The following is an 18,608-nucleotide window of genomic DNA, read 5'->3' as shown; positions in this document are numbered from 1 at the left end:
CTATCTAGTTTCTTAAGTTCTTTATATATTTTGGATATTAGACTTCTATCTGATGTGGAGTTGGTGAAAATCTTTTCTCATTCTTTAGACTGTTGTTTTGTCCTATTGATGGTGTCCTTTGCCTACAGACACTTTTCAGCTTCATAATGTCACATTTATTAATTGTTGATCTTAGAGCCTGTGCTATTGATGTTCTGTTCAGGAAGTTGTGTCCTGTGCCAGTGCATTCAAGGCCATCCCCCACTTTCTCTTCTGTCAGGTTAAGTGTATCTGGTTTATGTTGAGATCTTTGACCCATTTGGACTTGAATTTTGTTCAGGGTGATAAATAAATAAATAAATAAGAATCTATTTACGGGCTGGAGCCGTGGATCAGAAGTTAAGAGCACTGACTACTCTTCTTCCAGAGGTCCTGAGTTCAATTCACAGCAACCACATGGTGGCTCATAACCATCTGTAATGAGATCTGGTGCCCTCTTCTGGCCTGCAGGCATACATGCAGGCAGAATACTGTATCCAAAATAAATCTTTTTTTTTTTTTAATCTATTTACATTCTTCAACATGCCCAGTTAGACCAGCCTGGTGCAATTTTTAAAAAATCCTCTGGGAATATGCCCTGGATCCAAAACTGACTTGGGAGGCAGAGGCATGTAGAACTCTGAGGTTAAGGCCAGCATAGTTTACACAGTTAGTTCCAGGTCAGCTAATGTCTCTCTCTTTTTTTAAAAATGCATTGAGACACATGAACCCATGGACATTGCCATGACTTTTCATTTCCTATAGTCTGCATAGCCTTCAATCTCTTCAGTCATTCATGTCTTATATTCAAGAGGAAAATCTGTAAGCCAAACCCCTCAATATTGCCTCATGACTAGACTTAGACTATGATTTCTTAGTAAAAAATATTATTACAAAGATCCTATTGTCTATTCCTAGCACTTCACATCAAGGCACACTGCACTAACCAGCCCTGATGCTGAGTATATTAACCCTGATCACATGATCATGTTGGTGTTGGCCAATGTCTCATCTACCCCCCACAATGTCATTGTTTTCTACTTCCTAACAGAAAAGAATGTTGTATGCATATATTTAAGATTATGCCAAAGTTCTTTCCTCATCAAACTTGAAGCTGCCAACATGTCTTCCCCAAATCAGTCACCACTGAGGAGTTGCCAAATGATATTTTGTTTCTATTATTTCTTCTACATTTATGTTAATCTTGTATTGTAATGGTGAACTTTCTCCTTCCTTCCTTCCTTCCTTCCTTCCTTCTTTCCTTCCTTCCTTCCTTCCTTCCTTCCTTCCTGTGGACTCATGGGTATATATTATAGTTTGTTAGTATCCTTGGTACCCCATTACTGTAGATCTGCCAAAGGGAGCCCTGCAGTGTTTACCTTTACATGGCCTTCTCCTTTGAATATGTAATGATTTTCTAGAACAAGATGTCCAGGTTACTGTCTGTCATCTTTTCCCTTAGCTTTAGGGTCAGCTCTTCCTCTAAAGAGTATGTAGTAGGGTTGGGGATTTAGCTCAGTGGTAGAGCGCTTGCCTAGGAAGCGCAAGGCCCTGGGTTTGGTCCCCAGCTCCGAAAAAAAAGAACCAAAAAAAAAAAAAAAAAAAAAGAGTATGTAGTAGTTACTCTTCTCTTGCTGGGATAAAATACCATGACCAAGAACAACTTAAGGAAAAAAAGAGTTCATTTTACCTTGTGGTTCCAGAGAGTTAAGTCCTTAATGGCAGGAAAGGACATGGCATACTAGTAAGACCAGAAAGCTAGCTGGTCTCATTTTTCACCCACATACAGGAAGCAGAGTGAGGTGATTAACCTTCAATGCCTCCTCCTCCTCACCCCCAATCTTCCCAAACATAGCTTCCAACTGAGGACCAAGTGTTCAAATGCATAAGCCTGTGAGGGACATTTCTCATCAAACCACCGCAAAATACCAGACCTTTGTTGTTGTTGTTTTGTTTTGTTTTTGAGACAGGATTTCTAAGTGTAACCCTGATTGTCCTGGAACTCACTCTGTAGATCATGCTGACTTTGAACTCACAGAGATCCGCTTCCCTCTGTCTCCCAAGTACTGGGATTAGAGGCATGCTCCACCAGTGACCGGCTGAGTACTAGGCAGTTTAGTGAAGGATTGCCATGTAGAAACCAGTTTGTAGGAGTTTGTTGTGCTGGTTATAATAGGATGTCATTGCATCTGGTACTTTCAGTAGACAGAACAAGGAAATACAACTATTTATGTACAGTGTATAGAGATAGACATCTTTAAAATCAGCTCAAATTGTCAGCTTTAATTCCAGTACAGCATCTCAGGATACTACCAGTCATATCCTTCTTCCTCTTTATCTTTTCCTCTTTACCTTTTTTCATCTTTACTTTTTCTAAGAGGGAGAAGTCTGACCCTCCTATCCTCATCGCTACCCCATTGCACCTAGCTTTCCAACACATGTGCTTGCCACTGCAGGAAAGCAGACACACTGACACCGAGGCAACAGAGATGGAAAATGAGAAGCAAACCAGCAACTCAGAAGTTCTTAAATAGAACTGAGAGTTATTTACTGTTCTACTGAAAAGCCATTTCAAAAGTTGGGTATGGAAGTATACCTCTGATCTTGACAAAAAAAAGCTACTTCAAAATGTTTTCATCTGAAATAAGGTCTGTATAATTTGAACAGAAATTGCACTTTGAATGTTGCTTTGCAAGAGTGGTAAGTTCCCTCTCTTCCACTCAGATTTAGTTGGGGTGGCTAGGACCTTCTCAGACTTGCATACTCACATTTCCATTACACCTGTGACAGCTGTTAGCTGATTGACAGCTGTGAATGCTGGGAACTGAAGTAGGTCCTCTGAAAGAACAACAAGTACTCTTAACAGCTGAACCATCTTCTCCAGACTCCTGTAGACATGCTTTACAACTGGCATAGTAGCTGAAAACATTTTTTTCTGAATGTACAGAACATTCTTTCATTTATGTATGGACTTGTTCAATGCTTTTCATTTGTTTTAAAGTACTTAAATTTTTTATATTAAATTTGGTGTATGTCACGAGGGGGTTAAATGTGCCAGCCATCTTGTTGGCTTGGCTTAAAAATTTTAAAACACTTATACCTGCTTTTATATAGAGGCATAAAATAGACCTTTTTCTTTATTTTAGGAGGAGTATGGTTTCTTTCTTTGGTTCACTTCATCTCCCTTTCTCTTCTTTCTACCAACTAGAAACTATTGTCTCCATTCTTATTCAGAAAATCCACAACACATTAAGACTATTTAAAAATGGAATCACATTAAAACTAATTTATTTATTTATTTATTTATTTATTTATTTATTTATTTATTTACTGAATCCCCTGTAGAAATTTCTGGAAGTTGGAAGGTTTTAGTCCAATGTGTTCTTTTAGTGGCTGCTCATATTCTGTTTTCTAGTATTTGATCATGAAGGGATGGGAAACTGTACTTGGAAAATTGGATTGTAGCATGACAGCCTTCAAGACAGTGGTAACCAAGAGTGAGGGGGAGAGAGGGATATTAAATAGTCCTGGGGTTTGTCGTGCAATAAATAACACTCACCTCAAAGGGAGTAAGAGATAGTTTATTCTGGAGCCAAATTTGAGTGACTGTGGTCCCAGGAACATTAAGCTAGATTTTCCCAGATTCTGTGTTCCAACATGGAAGCAATTATATAAAAAATTTATAGTAACAGAACAAAGTTATAAATCAAGGCATTTGAAAGATACATTGGTAAAACATTAAGTTGGGTGATTCTAGTAGACAGAGGAATCTCCACTGTTGGCCTCAGATGCTGTCTCACAGTATTCATGTCTTCTCCATTGGTGGAGAACAGGGTTTTGTTAATACAGTCCAAAGATTTTCAATCTGCTTATCAGGAGGGATGTTAGCTCTGAGGTTGAGACGGGCAAGAGGAAATGGCTCTCCACTGAGTAAAGATAGCACAAAAGAAATTGTAATTAAACTACCAGTGATACTGGTTTTCATCTGTTGGTCAGTCTATTGCAGACTCCTCTTTCCAGGAACCCTAGTTTACAGGTCCTAGATCTGTGTGCTATTGAAATGATAGGTTAGTTGGGAAAACAGTGGGGAGTAACATGTTTGGCCTTAACAGGCATAGAGTACTTTGCATACAGTGAAATTGCTTAGCAGATCATAAAGATGCGGGACCAGGGCACAAGTCCAATGATAATGTTGGAGCTGGTAGGTAACACTGAGGCAGAGAGGACCCCCAAGGAAGAGCTGTGTTATGCTCAGCAATAAGTGTCCATAGCAGGGCATTTAGAATTCTTTAGTCTAGTCCATAGTCCTGTGCATTTGGTTTTTTTTTTTTTCTTCAATGTGAAAAATAGATGTTTATTACAAGAATTTGTTTCGACACTGTAAAATGAAACCAGAGGTGGCGTTCCCAAAGCATACTGTAGGCTGGAGAGGTGAACTCCAAGAGTAACTGACTCTCACATCAAAAGTACCTGAGGGGATTGTTTATCTAGTGTACTGGAAGGGCAATGAATCCCACCCCAGCCCCCCCCCCAACTGAAACAAATCCTTTACTTAACTGTTTCGAATTTCTCTTTTATTGTCCAATTGGACTTTATTTCCTCTGGAAAACTCTGCCCTTAAGTATTCAATTTCCAAAAGCTGCAAGGAACCCAGATGGAAGAGAGAAATGACCACCAGACCTATCCAGATTCCTGCTTGTCTCAAACATTAAATGGCTGGAGGAACTCTCCCTTAGAAGCCTTAGGGAGGTCCATTATGACCGCCAGGCAGGAGAATGCATGGACACTTTCTTCCCCAACTTGACTGAATAGCAGCTTCCCTCCAGCACAGCACCACCTTTGTCCAAGCAGCAGGAGAACCGGGTTTTGATGTCTAGAAGCTTTGCCTTGAGTTAAGAACAGAGTCCTGAGGACCAGCCATGGATTGCTGGGAAGCAGAACTTTCATGTACTTTGTTTATAAAAAGTAGCCTAGAGTCCCTAAAACATTCCCCCACTTCCGACAAAAAGAAGTTTGTCAAATCAAGTTTTTATTTCCAGCAACATCTGTCAAATATAAACACAACCTTGCCAAAGAGCTAGAAAGCCCTTCTATATAACAATCAATTTCAATATAGAATCTCTCTCTCTCTCTCTCTCTCTCTCTCTCTCTCTCTCTCTCTCTCTCTCACACACACACACACACACACACACACACACACACACACACACACACACCATCAAAGAGACAAGACTATTAACACACACATCTCCTCGATCCATATAAATCTTACAAGGGTCTGGGCAGTAGTTCCAGCCAAATGAAGTGACTAACAGCCACCAGTTCCAGCCTTTTCTTTAGATTGCTTTAAATCTTTCTCATTCCAAGTCTCTTGGGAGTTAACCGAGCTCTCCCACCTTGTTCGGACACGGTGTCAGTTTACTTGTATCCAGGAGAATCCCAGTGGTACATTTTGAGACAGAAGAGCAGGCTCCAGAGGCTAGACACCTGAGGTCACCATCAAATGCCTCAGCCCATCTTCCTCCAGTCACCACTCTAGAGCAACTGGCACTCCGCCTGGGGAGGAGAAAGCTGGGAAGCTAGGCTCAAAGTCCTTATGGAGAGGCCTTTACAGGCAGGTAGTGGTTTTGGGTTCCTGTCAGCCCAGTCATTATTACTGCCTAGTCTAGGACTCTTGTCCAATCCCACATAGGAATGGGGAATGAAAACTTTGTAACTAGTCTCAGGCCACCCAATGGTGGTAAGGGAAGGAGGGAGGGCGGGAAAGAGGAGGGAGAAGTAGCTGATGTTATTAAATTCATATCCTAGCTAGAATAAAAGCAAGGGGTCCCGGAGGACCTAGATGACATTGAAGGCATCTAGTGCAGCTACAACCAGCAGGGGCTGGAACTTGTAGCACCTGAGTAAGGCAAGTGGACATCGGATGAGCCCCAGCAGGTCACACCAGGAATGACGAGGTCTGTTTGAATTCCCCCTCACTGCGAGCACTGGGCTGGCTGTAAATCACCTTCTTACCCGGTGCAGTCCCTTTCTTTGTTCTTTCAAAGTATCCATGGCTATAGGCAAACCAGATGCCAAAAATCAAGAGTCCAAGGAGAATCAGTATTACCAGGACAGCTGCCATGATGCCCGCCACATTCAGCTCCACAGCCTCCATGCGTACAGCCTCTGACCTCATGGCTGTCGCATACCCGTTCTGTGCCTGGCAGTAGCATTCGCCACTATCAAAGGCTGACACAGGGTCAAAGACCAGATCCCCTGATTTTGGATCGATGGTGTATGAAGATGTATTGATGAAGGCACAGGTTTTCTTGGCGTCTGCTATAAGCATAGGTACCCCATCCTTGAACCAGGAATACTCAGAAGGAGGGGAACCGTCATGTTCTGAGCAGGTCAGCACTGCCCTGTTCCCAATGGTGACAGAGGAGGGGATATTGACTGTCGGCTTGGATGGAGGCACAAGCACAGTGAGGTGGATGCTGACCTCCCCGTAGTTCTGACCCCTGTCCTTAGAGACCATCCATGCAAGTGTACTCTCCATTGTCTTTCCGGGTCACAGAGCTGAAGGTGATGCCACTGGATGAGAAGGTGACGCCGTCTGGATAGGGAACTGTATCTGGTTGTTATAGCACACAAGCGCAGTAGTGCTGCCTTGAACGAACTTCCACTCCACGTGGGGTGAGGAGAAGCCAGAGTAGATGCAGGCCAACTTGACGGAGTCGTTCTCAGGAACCTGGATGGCAGTCTGAGGACTGTACACCGAACCCTTGCCTTGCGCCAAGGAGCCTGGAATTCACAAAGGGCAGCCTGTGGCTTTTCAGTGCCAGGATTAAAAATAAAATTTATAGGGATGGAGAGATAGCTCAGCTGTTAAGATGAGGTCCTGAGTTAAAATCGCATTTGTTTTTGATGCATTAAATTCTATACTTTAAAAAGCTATCCATTTTCAGAAACAGATTTGGTTTTCTATTTTATATAATGCAGGCTAAGGGTATCTTGCACTAAGTTTAGCATCGTGAGTTTGTTGGTTTTACTGAGGCACTTAAGACATTTCAAATGCAAAACCAGAGCCACTTATTGGACCATCCTTGTTCTCATCTCCCTGTCAAGCCAACTGAAGCTGGCCTTGGTAATTTGCCTCTCTGTATGAATGAATAGTTGAGTTACTGAGGAAGATTTTTATTTTCCTTCTTTTTATGTTAGAAAGGAATTATGTAGTTACTTAAGTAATGGATGACTGAAGAGTAAGACGTAAATACGATTCTGTCTTTTTTATTCTCTCTCTGCCTGTGGAGCTGTGCTGGGGATGTACCCAGGCCTCTCACATGCTAGACAAAAGTTTTACTGCCTTCTTTCTTCCCTAGCTCTAGACATGTGATTCTATGGACTTTGAGCCAGCTAGATCTAGTGACCACTTGGATTCCATCAGGATAATGGTGATTATTCTTACTCATTATTAAAAGTAACAATGCTTCCAACCCACTAGTGAAGACTTACTTTGCTGGTTCTCTTTTTGGAATAAAACTCTTGCTTTCCCCATGTCCCCGACTCCAGGAAAATGGTTGTTGTGTTCTTTCTTTTAGGTTGGGCCACAGGAACTGAGCACTATATAATGTACTGTATAAACCCGTGATGGTCTAGTTAAAATGAGAAAATGCCTTAACATTTCATTTTGATTAGAGATGGGGAAATCTTACTACCTTCCCTTGTGATCTGTTTGGTTTTGGTCTCTGTCCAAATAACTGGGGCAAAGCATTAGATACCCATTACATTGAAACATGCTGAGATAGCCAGAGAGCTGAAGGTGATCAGGCCTGTCTACAGGCTTAGCCTTGGTGTAAACAGTGTACCTCACTTAAGAGTAAGTCCATATAGTGGCAACAAGAGAGGTATGCTGAGACAGGCGGGGTTGGGCACTGGCACCTCTATAGAGTCTGACATTTGAATTGCAACTTTTGTTTCTAATTTTTGTTGTAGAAAGTTTTATTTTTTACATATTCAGATAAAGCTATGTATCAACCCAGTATGAATTCATCAGCCAGTTTCATTGTCAGTTCAGTCATTTTTTTTCAGCTGTGTCCTGCCTATCTCAACTGCTTCATCTTCCCAGATTATTTTTAAGCAAATCCATATTAGTCTGTAGTAATTTCAATGTGTATCTCTAAAAATATAGGCATTCTCAAAAAGTACTTAGTCATAATACCATCATCCCTCCAAAAATAATTAATAGGGAGTCCTTAACTATTTACTGTATAGTCAGCAGAGTTGTACTTTACAAAAAGAGGATTTTAATAGGTGATGGTTAGAAGGAAAATAATTCAGATTAATGGTTTATCATGTGTAAAGTCTGATTAGAGCTATTGCAGTGGGCTTGGAAACAATTTCAAGATGTCAGTTCTGACAGAGATGGACTTTACTAAATGAGGGTTGATTTCCTTTTCTAATTGACAGTGTTTGGTCACTTTGAACCATATAGAACAGAATCAACACAGTTACTTAAACACCACACCCAGCTATCACCAGTGTTTGTAGATGGGTTTTGTGAACACATTGGTACTCACTCATTGACGTACTGTGCTTGACTACTTTGCCATGTAGTGGTAGAGCAGACTACTTAACAGCAGTGACCCTTGAGTCCTAAATCTTTATTATCTTTCGCCCATTATAGAGACAGTTTGCTAACCCCCAGTTAAGAAAAAACTGGGTCTTGGATTTAGTGATGTCAGAGGAGGTGTGTTAAATATTGACCAGAAATAAGCATTGTTTTGTCATCTTGTAGATAGGAGTTCGAACCCTTGGGGTTGTTTTGCCATGTTATCATCATTCATTCTGGTCCAAGAAAATACAGGTCTTTAGGCATCTCTGTCAGTTTGACTGGTACCCAATTTTATTTTGTATAATATTATTTCTCACTGAACCAAGCTCCATGAAGTCAAGGGCATTTATAGTTTTTTTTTTTTACTTTTTTTTATTGATAAGACCTTACATATTTAATACAGTGTGTTACCCCTGTACAAATGGAAAAAACTTAAGTTCAACATTTCTAGACCAATATGGCTGTTAATTTCTGTACAGTGCCAACTCAACACAGTAAACGGGGATACTTTTTTCCAAAGTTGACAGCACAGCTAAAGTTTCAAAAAATTCAAATTATATATCTGTATATATATATTTATATTTATATAAAAAGACCAATAATAGCAGTGTGTTATGCATCAACAGCAGCAACAGCTTTTCCAGGTTCTGCAGTCATCTGAACAAAACTGTAGAGACATCCAGCACACTCCATTAAAAAAAAAAAAAAGTAAAAAAACAAAACCCGAGAAAACAGCACAGTTCTGTTACTCTTGTGGTACCTGGCACCATTTTTTTTTTTTTAATTAGCTTCTCAATCATCATCTGGAAAGAAAACATTCTGAGCAACATCATTAAAAACAGCTCTGATAAAGCACGGTCACTACTACGTATCATAAAGCAGGTACAAGCTATTTTACATCCACAGAGGTATGATACAGTACTGTCCTACATCTATAATACTAGAGGATACAATTTAAAAGGCATTATTTGAGACTTGATTCTACTTTTCCAGCAGAGAGCCCAAAGGATGGTGTGACACAGCTTTGTAAAGAAACACACTCTAGACAGGATTTCCTTTCACTAGTGGCACAGTTCTAAGGATTCATTCTCTCCATGAATGTCAACTAAAACCGTTATTAAAAAAAATGAAATATCCCTAGAACAAAACCGTATAACCACCGGATTCACATGAAGATGACCTAGTGGAGACAAGCTGGACCTCACCTTACCAACAAGCTATCAAATCTGTTATGTTTAAACAGTGAGACCTCCAAGGAAGGAGATGCCAAGTAGTGCTTCAAAGCTTCGGACCACAATCAAACACAGCATCCTTTTCAACAGAAGCAGAAGCTCATCTGAATATGCTCAAGGATGCTGACATCAACATTTAATCATCTCCTCACTCATCCAGGAAGAAGGGGAGATCAGTTACTACTGTACTTTATTGTGTTCAACCAAATCACCATGTTACAAAAATAGCAAGCTGCCATAATACAAAATAAGGCTCCTCTATCCAGCACCATATAGCATCATTTTACTTTCACGCCTAGAAATTGCACACTTGTATATAAACCAACCGAAGATGAGGATTGAGAGTTCATCTTGGTGGATTTTTCCTTTGATGAATATGAAGTGTCCTTCCTTATCTTTTTTGATGACTTTTAATTGAAAATTGATTTTATTTGATATTAGAATGGCTACTCCAGCTTGCTTCTTCCGACCATTTGCTTGGAAAGTTGTTTTCCAGCCTTTCACTCTGAGGTAGTGTCTGTCTTTGTCTCTGAGGTGTGTTTCCTGTAGGCAGCATTGCGTATCCAGTTTGTTAATCTATGTCTTTTTATTGGGGAGTTGAGGCCATTGATGTTGAGAGATATTAAGGAATAGTGATTATTGCTTCCTGTTATACTCATATTTGGATGTGAGGTTATGTTTGTGTGCTTTTCTTCTCTTTGTTTTGTTGCCAAGATGATTAGTTTCTTCTTCTAGGGTATAGCTTGCCTCCTTATGTTGGGCTTTACCATTTATTATCCTTTGTAGTGCTGGATTTGTAGAAAGATATTGTGTAAATTTGGTTTTGTCATGGAATATCTTGGTTTCTCCATCTATGTTAATTGAGAGTTTTGCAGGATACAGTAACCTGGGCTGGCATTTGTGTTCTCTTAGGGTCTGTATGACATCTGTCCAGGATCTTCTGGCCTTCATAGTTTCTGGCGAAAAGTCTGGTGTGATTCTGATAGGTCTGCCTTTATATGTTACTTGACCTTTTTCCCTTACTGCTTTTAATATTCTTTCTTTATTTTGTGCGTTTGGTGTTTTGACAATTATGTGACAGGAGGTGTTTCTTTTCTGGTCCAATCTATTTGGAGTTCTGTAGGCTTCTTGTATGCCTATGGGTATCTCTTTTTTTAGGTTAGGGAAGTTTTCTTCTATGATTTTGTTGAAGATATTTACTGGTCCTTTGAGCTGGGAGTCTTTTTTTTTTTTTTTTTTTTCGGAGCTGGGGACCGAACCCAGGGCCTTGTGCTTGCTAGGCCAGCGCTCTACCACTGAGCTAAATCCCCAACCCCAAGCTGGGAGTCTTCACTCTCTTCTATACCTATTATCCTTAGGTTTGATCTTCTCATTGAGTCCTGGATTTCCTGTATGTTTTGGACCAGTAGCTTTTTCTGCTTTACATTATCTTTGACAGTTGAGTCAATGATTTCTATGGAATCTTCTGCTCCCGAGATTCTCTCTTCCATCTCTTGTATTCTGTTGGTGAAGCTTGTATCTACAGCTCCTTGTCTTTTCTTTTGATTTTCTATGTCCAGGGTTGTTTCCATGTGTTCTTTCTTGATTGCTTCTATTTCCATTTTTAATTCCTTCAACTGTTTGATTGTGTTTTCCTGGAATTCTTTCAGGGATTTTTGCGATTCCTCTCTGTAGGCTTCTACTTGTTCTCTAAGGGAGTTCTTTATGTCTTTCTTGAAGTCCTCCAGCATCATGATCAAATATGATTTTGAAACTAGATCTTGCTTTTCTGGTGTGTTTGGATATTCCGTGTTTGCTTTGGTGGGAGAATTGGGCTCCAATGATGCCATGTAGTCTTGGTTTCTGTTGCTTGGGTTCCTGTGCTTGCCTCTCGCCATCAGATTATCTCTAGTGTTACTTTGTTCTGCTATTTCTGACCGTGGCTAGACTGTCCTATAAGCCTGTGTGTCAGGAGTGCTGTAGACCTGTTTTCCTGTTTTCTTTCAGCCAGTTATGGGGACAGAGTGTTCTGCTTTCGGGCGTGTAGTTTTTCCTCTCTACAGGTCTTCAGCTGTTCCTGTGGGCCTGTGTCTTGAGTTCACCAGGCAGGTTTCTTGCAGGGGAAAAGTTGGTCCTACCTGTGGTTCCAAGGCTCACGTTTGCTCGTGGGGTACTGCCTAAGTCCTCTCCGCGGCGACAGCAACCGGGAAGATCTGCGCCGCTCTTTCGCTCTTTCCGGGAGCCTCCGTGCACCAGGGTTCCAGATGACATTTGGTGTTTTCCTCTGGCGTCTGGATGTGCACAGAGTGCAGTCTCTTCTGGTTCTGCCTCTCTGAAGGTTTAGCTCTCCCTCCCACGGGATTTGGGTGCAGAGAACTGTTTATCCGGTCTGTTTCCTTCAGGTTCCGGCGGTGTCTCAGGCGCAGGGGTCCTGCCGCTCCCGGGCCCTCCCCTACGGGAACCCAGAGGCCTTATACAGTTGCCTCTTGGGCCAGGGATGTGGGCAGGGGTGGGCAGTGTTGGTCGTCTCCTCCGCTCTGCAGCCTCAGGAGTGCCCACCTGATCAGGCGGTGAGGTCTCTCCCACGGGGTTTGGGAGCAGAGAGCATTTATAGTTTTAATTGAGTACCTGGATCACTACTAGACATATTACAGACACCAAGGAGATAGCTGTTGAGTAGATGAGTGCTTTCATCTTCCTCCTGCTGGCTATTCTTTTATTATCAGCTCAATAGGAACTAGAGTCACTTGAGAAGAGGAAACCTCTGTCAAGAAAATATTCCCACCAGATTGGCATAGGAGTGTGCTTGTGGTTATTTCCTTGATTATTGACTGATAAAAGTGACACCATCCCACAAGATGTTCCTGGATAGTATAAGAAACCAGGTTGAGGGGTTGGGGATTTAGCTCAGTGGTAGAGCACTTGCCTAGCAAGCGCAAGGCCCTGGGTTTGGTCCCCAGCTCTGGAAAAAAAAAAAAAAAAAAAAAAACCAGGATGAACATATAAACTCACAGAGACTGTGCCGGGCATAGGTTCAAGCCAGACAGGGTTCCTGCACTGAAATCAGGAAATAGAGATGGAGCCTCACCCCTAACTAAGAAGCTTTTTATTATTGATACCTGTTAGCAAAGGGATCCCTTTTCTCCAACTGAGTGTCTCTGGGTATATAAATCACACTCCAGGCCGCATGCCCATGAGTGGTTGGTTGCCTAACACAAAAGAACTTAATGTTTGTTTTTGTGATGTGTGTGTGTGTGTGTGTGTGTGTGTGTGTGTGTGTGTGCATGTGCACGCCTGCATGTGTGTTTACTTGCATGCACTTGTGCTTTGCCTTGACTTTTTGATACACGGTTTCTCTGTGTAGCTCTGGCTGTCTTGGAACTCTGTAGACCAAGCTGGCCTTGAACTCAGATCTGCCTGCCTCTGGAGTGCTAGAATTAAAGTGTGTACCATCACTCCTGTGTTGTTGTCATATTGTTTTTTTTTTTGAGAGCGAGAGAAAATAAAGTTGGGTGGGTGGATAGGATCTGAGGAGGGGAAAAGTATGATCAAAATATAGTGTATGAAAAAAAGGTGTAAAGATTTAAAAAGAAAATGAAACCAGACTGAGCAGTCCATGGTAATCAGACATGTAAACAGCATTCCTCCATAAACTCTGTATCAGCTCCTGCCTATAGGTGTCAGTTCTGACTTCCCTGCAATGGAGACTACTTAGTAGCCCTCGAGCTATTATAAACCCTTTCCTTTCCAAGTTGCTTTTGGTCATGGTGTCTTATCACAATAGAAAATCAAAAAGATACTTCTCTTCTGTATTGATCGCAGTTAGAATATCTTGATATGAGATTAGCATATTTGAGGTGGCAAAGTTTAGCAAATTATTTTATTAATACAATGAAGCAATAAGTAGCAATTAAAACTAAAACAAAACTAATATTTATTGGGGCTGGAGAGATGGCTCAGCAATTAAGAGCACTGGCTGCTCTTCCAGAGGTCCTGAGTTCAATTCCCAGCAACCACATGGTGGTTCACAACCATCTGTAATGAGATCTGATGCCCTCTTCTGGTGTGTCTGAAGACAGCTACAGTGTACTCATATATAATAAATAAACAAATCTTTTTTAAAGACCTGATAATTATTATAAGGACTGTAGAAAATGAGTGTAAACGTTTGAGATGTGTTAGTCTTGCTTATATTTTTACCTTTAAATTTTATATAGGTATGAACAAAGTCTGGAAGATAATACAGAGTTGACGTCATATCCTAATGCTTACTCATCTTTCCAGTATTGGTTTTGAAATACATAATGTGCCATGTCTCATTTCCCTTGATATGCTGCTTGCTGCACTGTTGAAATACTTATAGTGTGGATCATTAATGACAGAAATTATGTTAGACATTCTGTTAAATCTGTCTGCATTACAGACAGCCCTTTGATCACCCTGCAGTGAGTATTGCCAATATGCTTATGAGCAGTATTCCTAAAAGTGTCCTTGACTGTGGCCTGATCAGGCATATAGACTTTTAGTTAGGATGAAGTCATTTAATTTGAGATCAGATCTAAACAGGTATGCTAGAAAGAAGTGGTCTGGGCAGCAGTGCCTTGTATTTAGATAGACTTAGAATAACATTCCTGCCTTCCTCTTAGTCTGATGTATATTCTATGATGGCAGCATTTTCCAATAGATAAGATGTTGTCATTTAGAGCAGTCATTTACCTTTCCTCACACTGTATGTTTAGCTTGTCTTTAAATTTTTTATTGTTTTTTTTTTTAGTTTCTTAGTATGTAAAATTAAGAGTGTGCTATATTTTAAAATATTTTTTGGGGGTTGGGGATTTAGCTCAGTGGTAGAGCGCTTGCGTAGCAAGCGCAAGGCCCTGGGTTCGGTCCCCAGCTCTGAAAAAAAGAAAAGAAAAAAAAATATTTTTTGGAAAGTTTTTGTACTTTTTCCTTTTGTGTGTATATGTGTCCAGATGTATGTGTGCACATGCATGCATGTAGGCTAGGGGTCAACATCTATTGTCTTCTTCAGCTCTCTGCCTAATTATTTTTTGTTTTTCTTTTTGTGAGATGGAGTCTCACTGTATAGCTCTGGCTGTCCTGGAACTCACTATGTAGACCAGGCTGGCTTCTAACTAATAGATATTTGCCTGTCTCTGTCTCCCTAGTGCTGGGGTTAAAGTCATGTGCCACCATACCTGGCTCTGCCTACTGTTTTTGAGACAGGGCTCATTTAACCTGGAGCTCACCATTTCCGTTAGGTTAGCCATCATCAACTCCAGGCATCCTCTTGACTCCTTCCTTGTCTCCTGTGGTGCCGAGGTTACAGCTATGTCATTACAATCGTGGGAATCAGAACTCACATTCTTATGTTTGTGCAGCAGGCACTTTACCCTTGACCCACCTCCTTTACCTTTTTGTGCTTTTTCTATCAAGTGTGTATGTGTGTGTGTGTGTGTGTGTGTGTGTGTTGTGTGTGTGTGTATGTGTGTGTGTTATGTACACTCTCTTTCCCCATTGTCTTGAGGCCCTTTATGTGACCATTCTTGCCAAGAGCCAAAATTTTATATCACAAAGCAAAACAGAAAGCCTGCTTCTTTCTGCCCTCTACCCTAGAATGAACCTAAGGTTTTGAATTAATGAACCTAAGATTTTTAAGTGTTGACACATACTTTACCATTGAGCTATATATTCCCCCTTTAAAAACTTTTTCGGTCTTGCTTTGGTAGCACTCAAAAGGCAGAGGTGTTCAGTTCCTTTCATGTTGACCATTCCAGGCCAGCCAGCGTTATACAGTGAGACCCTATCTCAAAAAAGAAAAATAAAGCCCTTTTATTATTACTTTATTTTATATGTATGTTCATGTACTATATGCATGCCTGATACCTTTAGAAGCAAGGGAGGATGATGGATCCCCTGGGGCTGGAGTTACAGATAGTTTAGAGCTGCCAGAGTGGTGTAGAGAAATGAACTCGGGTCCTCTGGAGGAGTAGCCAGTTCTCTTTACTGCCAAACCATCTCTCCAGTCCTGTTCCTTTTATTTTTTTGCTTTGAGATAGGATTATGCTATGTTTCCCATGCTGGCCTTCAACTCTATAGTCTACAAGTTTGAATTTGTGATCGCCTGCCTCAGCCTTCCAAGTCCTGGGATTACAGACCTTTTCTGTGAGCCCAGTTTCAGAAGCCTATTTATTTGATTTTGAGACAGAGTTTTTTACTACATGTCTTAGACTGTCCTGGAATTTGTTATATAGACCAGGTTGTCCTTGAACTTATAGCAGATCCTCCAGCTTCTGGTTCCTGAGTGCCAGAAGTATAGAAATGAGCCACCATATCCAGCTTTTGGGACATATTTCTCAGGGCAGAGAGGATTACCTTTGAAGGTTAGCAAAAGAAAATTCGTTGAGTACTTGTTCATTTAATTTAAAATAAAAACTAGAGTCCTTTTTTTTTTTTTGTGGTTTTTCAAGGTGGTGTTTCTCTGTGTAACCCTGGCTCTCTTGGAAATATGTGGCAACCTGTCTGTGCTTCCTCAGTGCTGGGATTAAAGGCACATGCAACCACCTCCCAGCTCCTCCTTGTGTTTTTTTTTTTTGTTTGTTTGTTTGTTTTTTTGTTTTTTTTTTTTTTGGTTCTTTTTTTTCCGGAGCTGGGGACTGAACCCAGGGCCTTGCGCTTCCTAGGCAAGCGCTCTACCACTGAGCTAAATCCCCAACCCCTCCTCCTTGTGTTCTAAATTTGACCACCTACTCTTTCTTTTGGGGTTGTTTTACTTCAAGCATGCTGCTTTTTCCAACTCTGCTTTTCCTTTAAAATGTCGGCTGTGATCTGTCTTGGCTCTTTTACTACCTCTGCTTGCTAGACTCATGGATTTTCTGTAGTCCCCACCCCCAAGTGTTTACTCAAAAGTCACCTTCCTAGAGAGGTCTTTAAGCTCCTCCCCCACACCTTTGCTGTTTCACCTCTATAACTCTTGGCAACTTCATTGAGGTAGAGTGGGCCATCTGAGGATAGGAGTTTTAACAGATTTTGTTACTATTGCATCTCCAGTAGTTAGATTGTGTGCAGTCAAACACATAATTTTCTTGGAAAATATTTCTTGAATGAATGAAATGGCTGGGAAGCTTTGTTTATTTGCATGTTTGTTACTGCCTGTCACATTAACCTCAAGAATGTGCTAGTCCCTTTCTGAAAAAGAGCAAACATCTTTTGTGTGGATTAATCGAGAATGACTACATTTCAAGGTACTAAGATCAATAGAGCAATTTGCACAGTTAATGCATGTATTAAAGACAGTCTCACTTATATTGTATGACTGTTGAACCTCTCTTGTATGCTTGTATTTTGCATGTCATAATCTAACCTACCTCCTTATGAGAAGTCTACCTCTAGTATCTGTTGACCTTGCTTTGTCAATCCTAGAATCTGCTGCTGAAGACTTCATTCTAACAAATCTTGACAGCTCTCAGTGGGACCATGAGAGCATCCATCCACTAGTTTGAATGTCATGTTAGTCTGTTCAGGATGCCGTAACAGATGACTATAGACCATGTTATTTAAATAACAAACTTCAGCTTTGCAGTTATGGAAGACTGGAAGTCTCAGATCAAGGGGTGAGTGGGATTGGTTTTTATGGGGCCTCTCTTCTTGATTCATCCTTGTCTTCTATAAACATTCAAAGACTCAGGGAGAGAAGCGGGGAGTGGAGTAGAGAAGAGAAAGGGGAGAGGAGATAGAAGGGAAGAAGAGGAAAAGAAAGAGGGGATAAAAAAACAAGAGAAGAGAAGATGGAGCATACGTGATTATCTGTTACTAGGACACAAGTCGTGTCAAGTCACGGCTGTATCTTTCAACCTCATTTAACTGTAATTACCTCCCAAGGTCTTATACCCTCACTCATACTGGGGTGAAAAATTTGAGCCCCTCACATGCACTCTTTGTTGGCTCTTGCATTTGGAATGCCTTCATTCACTCTTTCAACAGTGCTTACTGAAAATTGACGCCATTCACAGACAGCAGAAATGGTGAGGACACTGTGATGGAGACAGAGACACACATGATGGAGGTGTATATGTGTGCCAGGAAAGGTTCCTTTGGTAGGTTCCCATATGTTCTTGCAGGTCTCTGAATAAACATCTCCTAATCACCAGCACAATTGTGGGTGAGTCATGTCTTCACCGTCATCATCGTGGTCTTTATCCAGAAATGACAAGGTGGTGCCTGAACCTTTCCCTGGTCTTCATGTGTCCTTAGTTCTTCAGCTGTTGTTCTTCAGTCCCTCTCTTCAGCATCTGCCTCCCAACATTATTTCCAGTTTTGATTACCAGTAACTTACTTATCTGCCTTCCTTCCTTTTTGAAGAAATATTTTAATTTTTTTTGTGTGTGTGAATGTTTTACCTGTGTCTGTGTATGTTCACCATATGCATGCCTAGTGTTCAAGGAGGTGGTCAGTTACCTGCAACTGGAGTTAAGGTTGGTTGTGAATCACCATGTGGGTCTAGGAATCAAACTGGAATCCTCTGCAAGAACAAGTGCTCTTAACTGCTGAGCCCTCTCTCCAGCCCCCTTTTCTTTCTTAACCTTTGTATGGGCACCTGTGTGCATGGAATAGGTATGTGTCTGCATGAATACAAGCTTAGATGTGCTGCAGCATGTCCATGGAGCCCAGAGAAAAACGCTGGGTATAGGTCTTTGCTTCCCATTTTGAGATAGGCTATGCCAGGCTAGCTGGTCTGAAAGCTGCTAGGAATTCTCCTGTTTCCTTTCAGCTTCCCTCAGGAG

At 41.1% G+C, this 18,608-nt stretch overlaps 1 protein-coding gene and 1 pseudogene across 1 annotated transcript in view; one reads left to right on the top strand and one right to left on the bottom strand.

The window, feature by feature from the left end:
- Pacs1 (phosphofurin acidic cluster sorting protein 1) overlaps positions 1–18,608 on the top strand; it is a 131,967-nt gene that overhangs the window by 27,333 nt on the left and 86,026 nt on the right.
- F11r-ps1 (F11 receptor, pseudogene 1) lies at positions 5,943–7,558 on the bottom strand (annotated as a pseudogene).

The sequence above is a fragment of the Rattus norvegicus genome, chromosome 1, assembly GCF_021556685.1.
Source record: "Rattus norvegicus strain SHRSP/BbbUtx chromosome 1, alternate assembly SHRSP_T2T, whole genome shotgun sequence".
NCBI classification, from domain to species: domain Eukaryota; kingdom Metazoa; phylum Chordata; class Mammalia; order Rodentia; family Muridae; genus Rattus; species Rattus norvegicus.
This window is presented reverse-complemented; position numbering and strand designations above follow the sequence as displayed.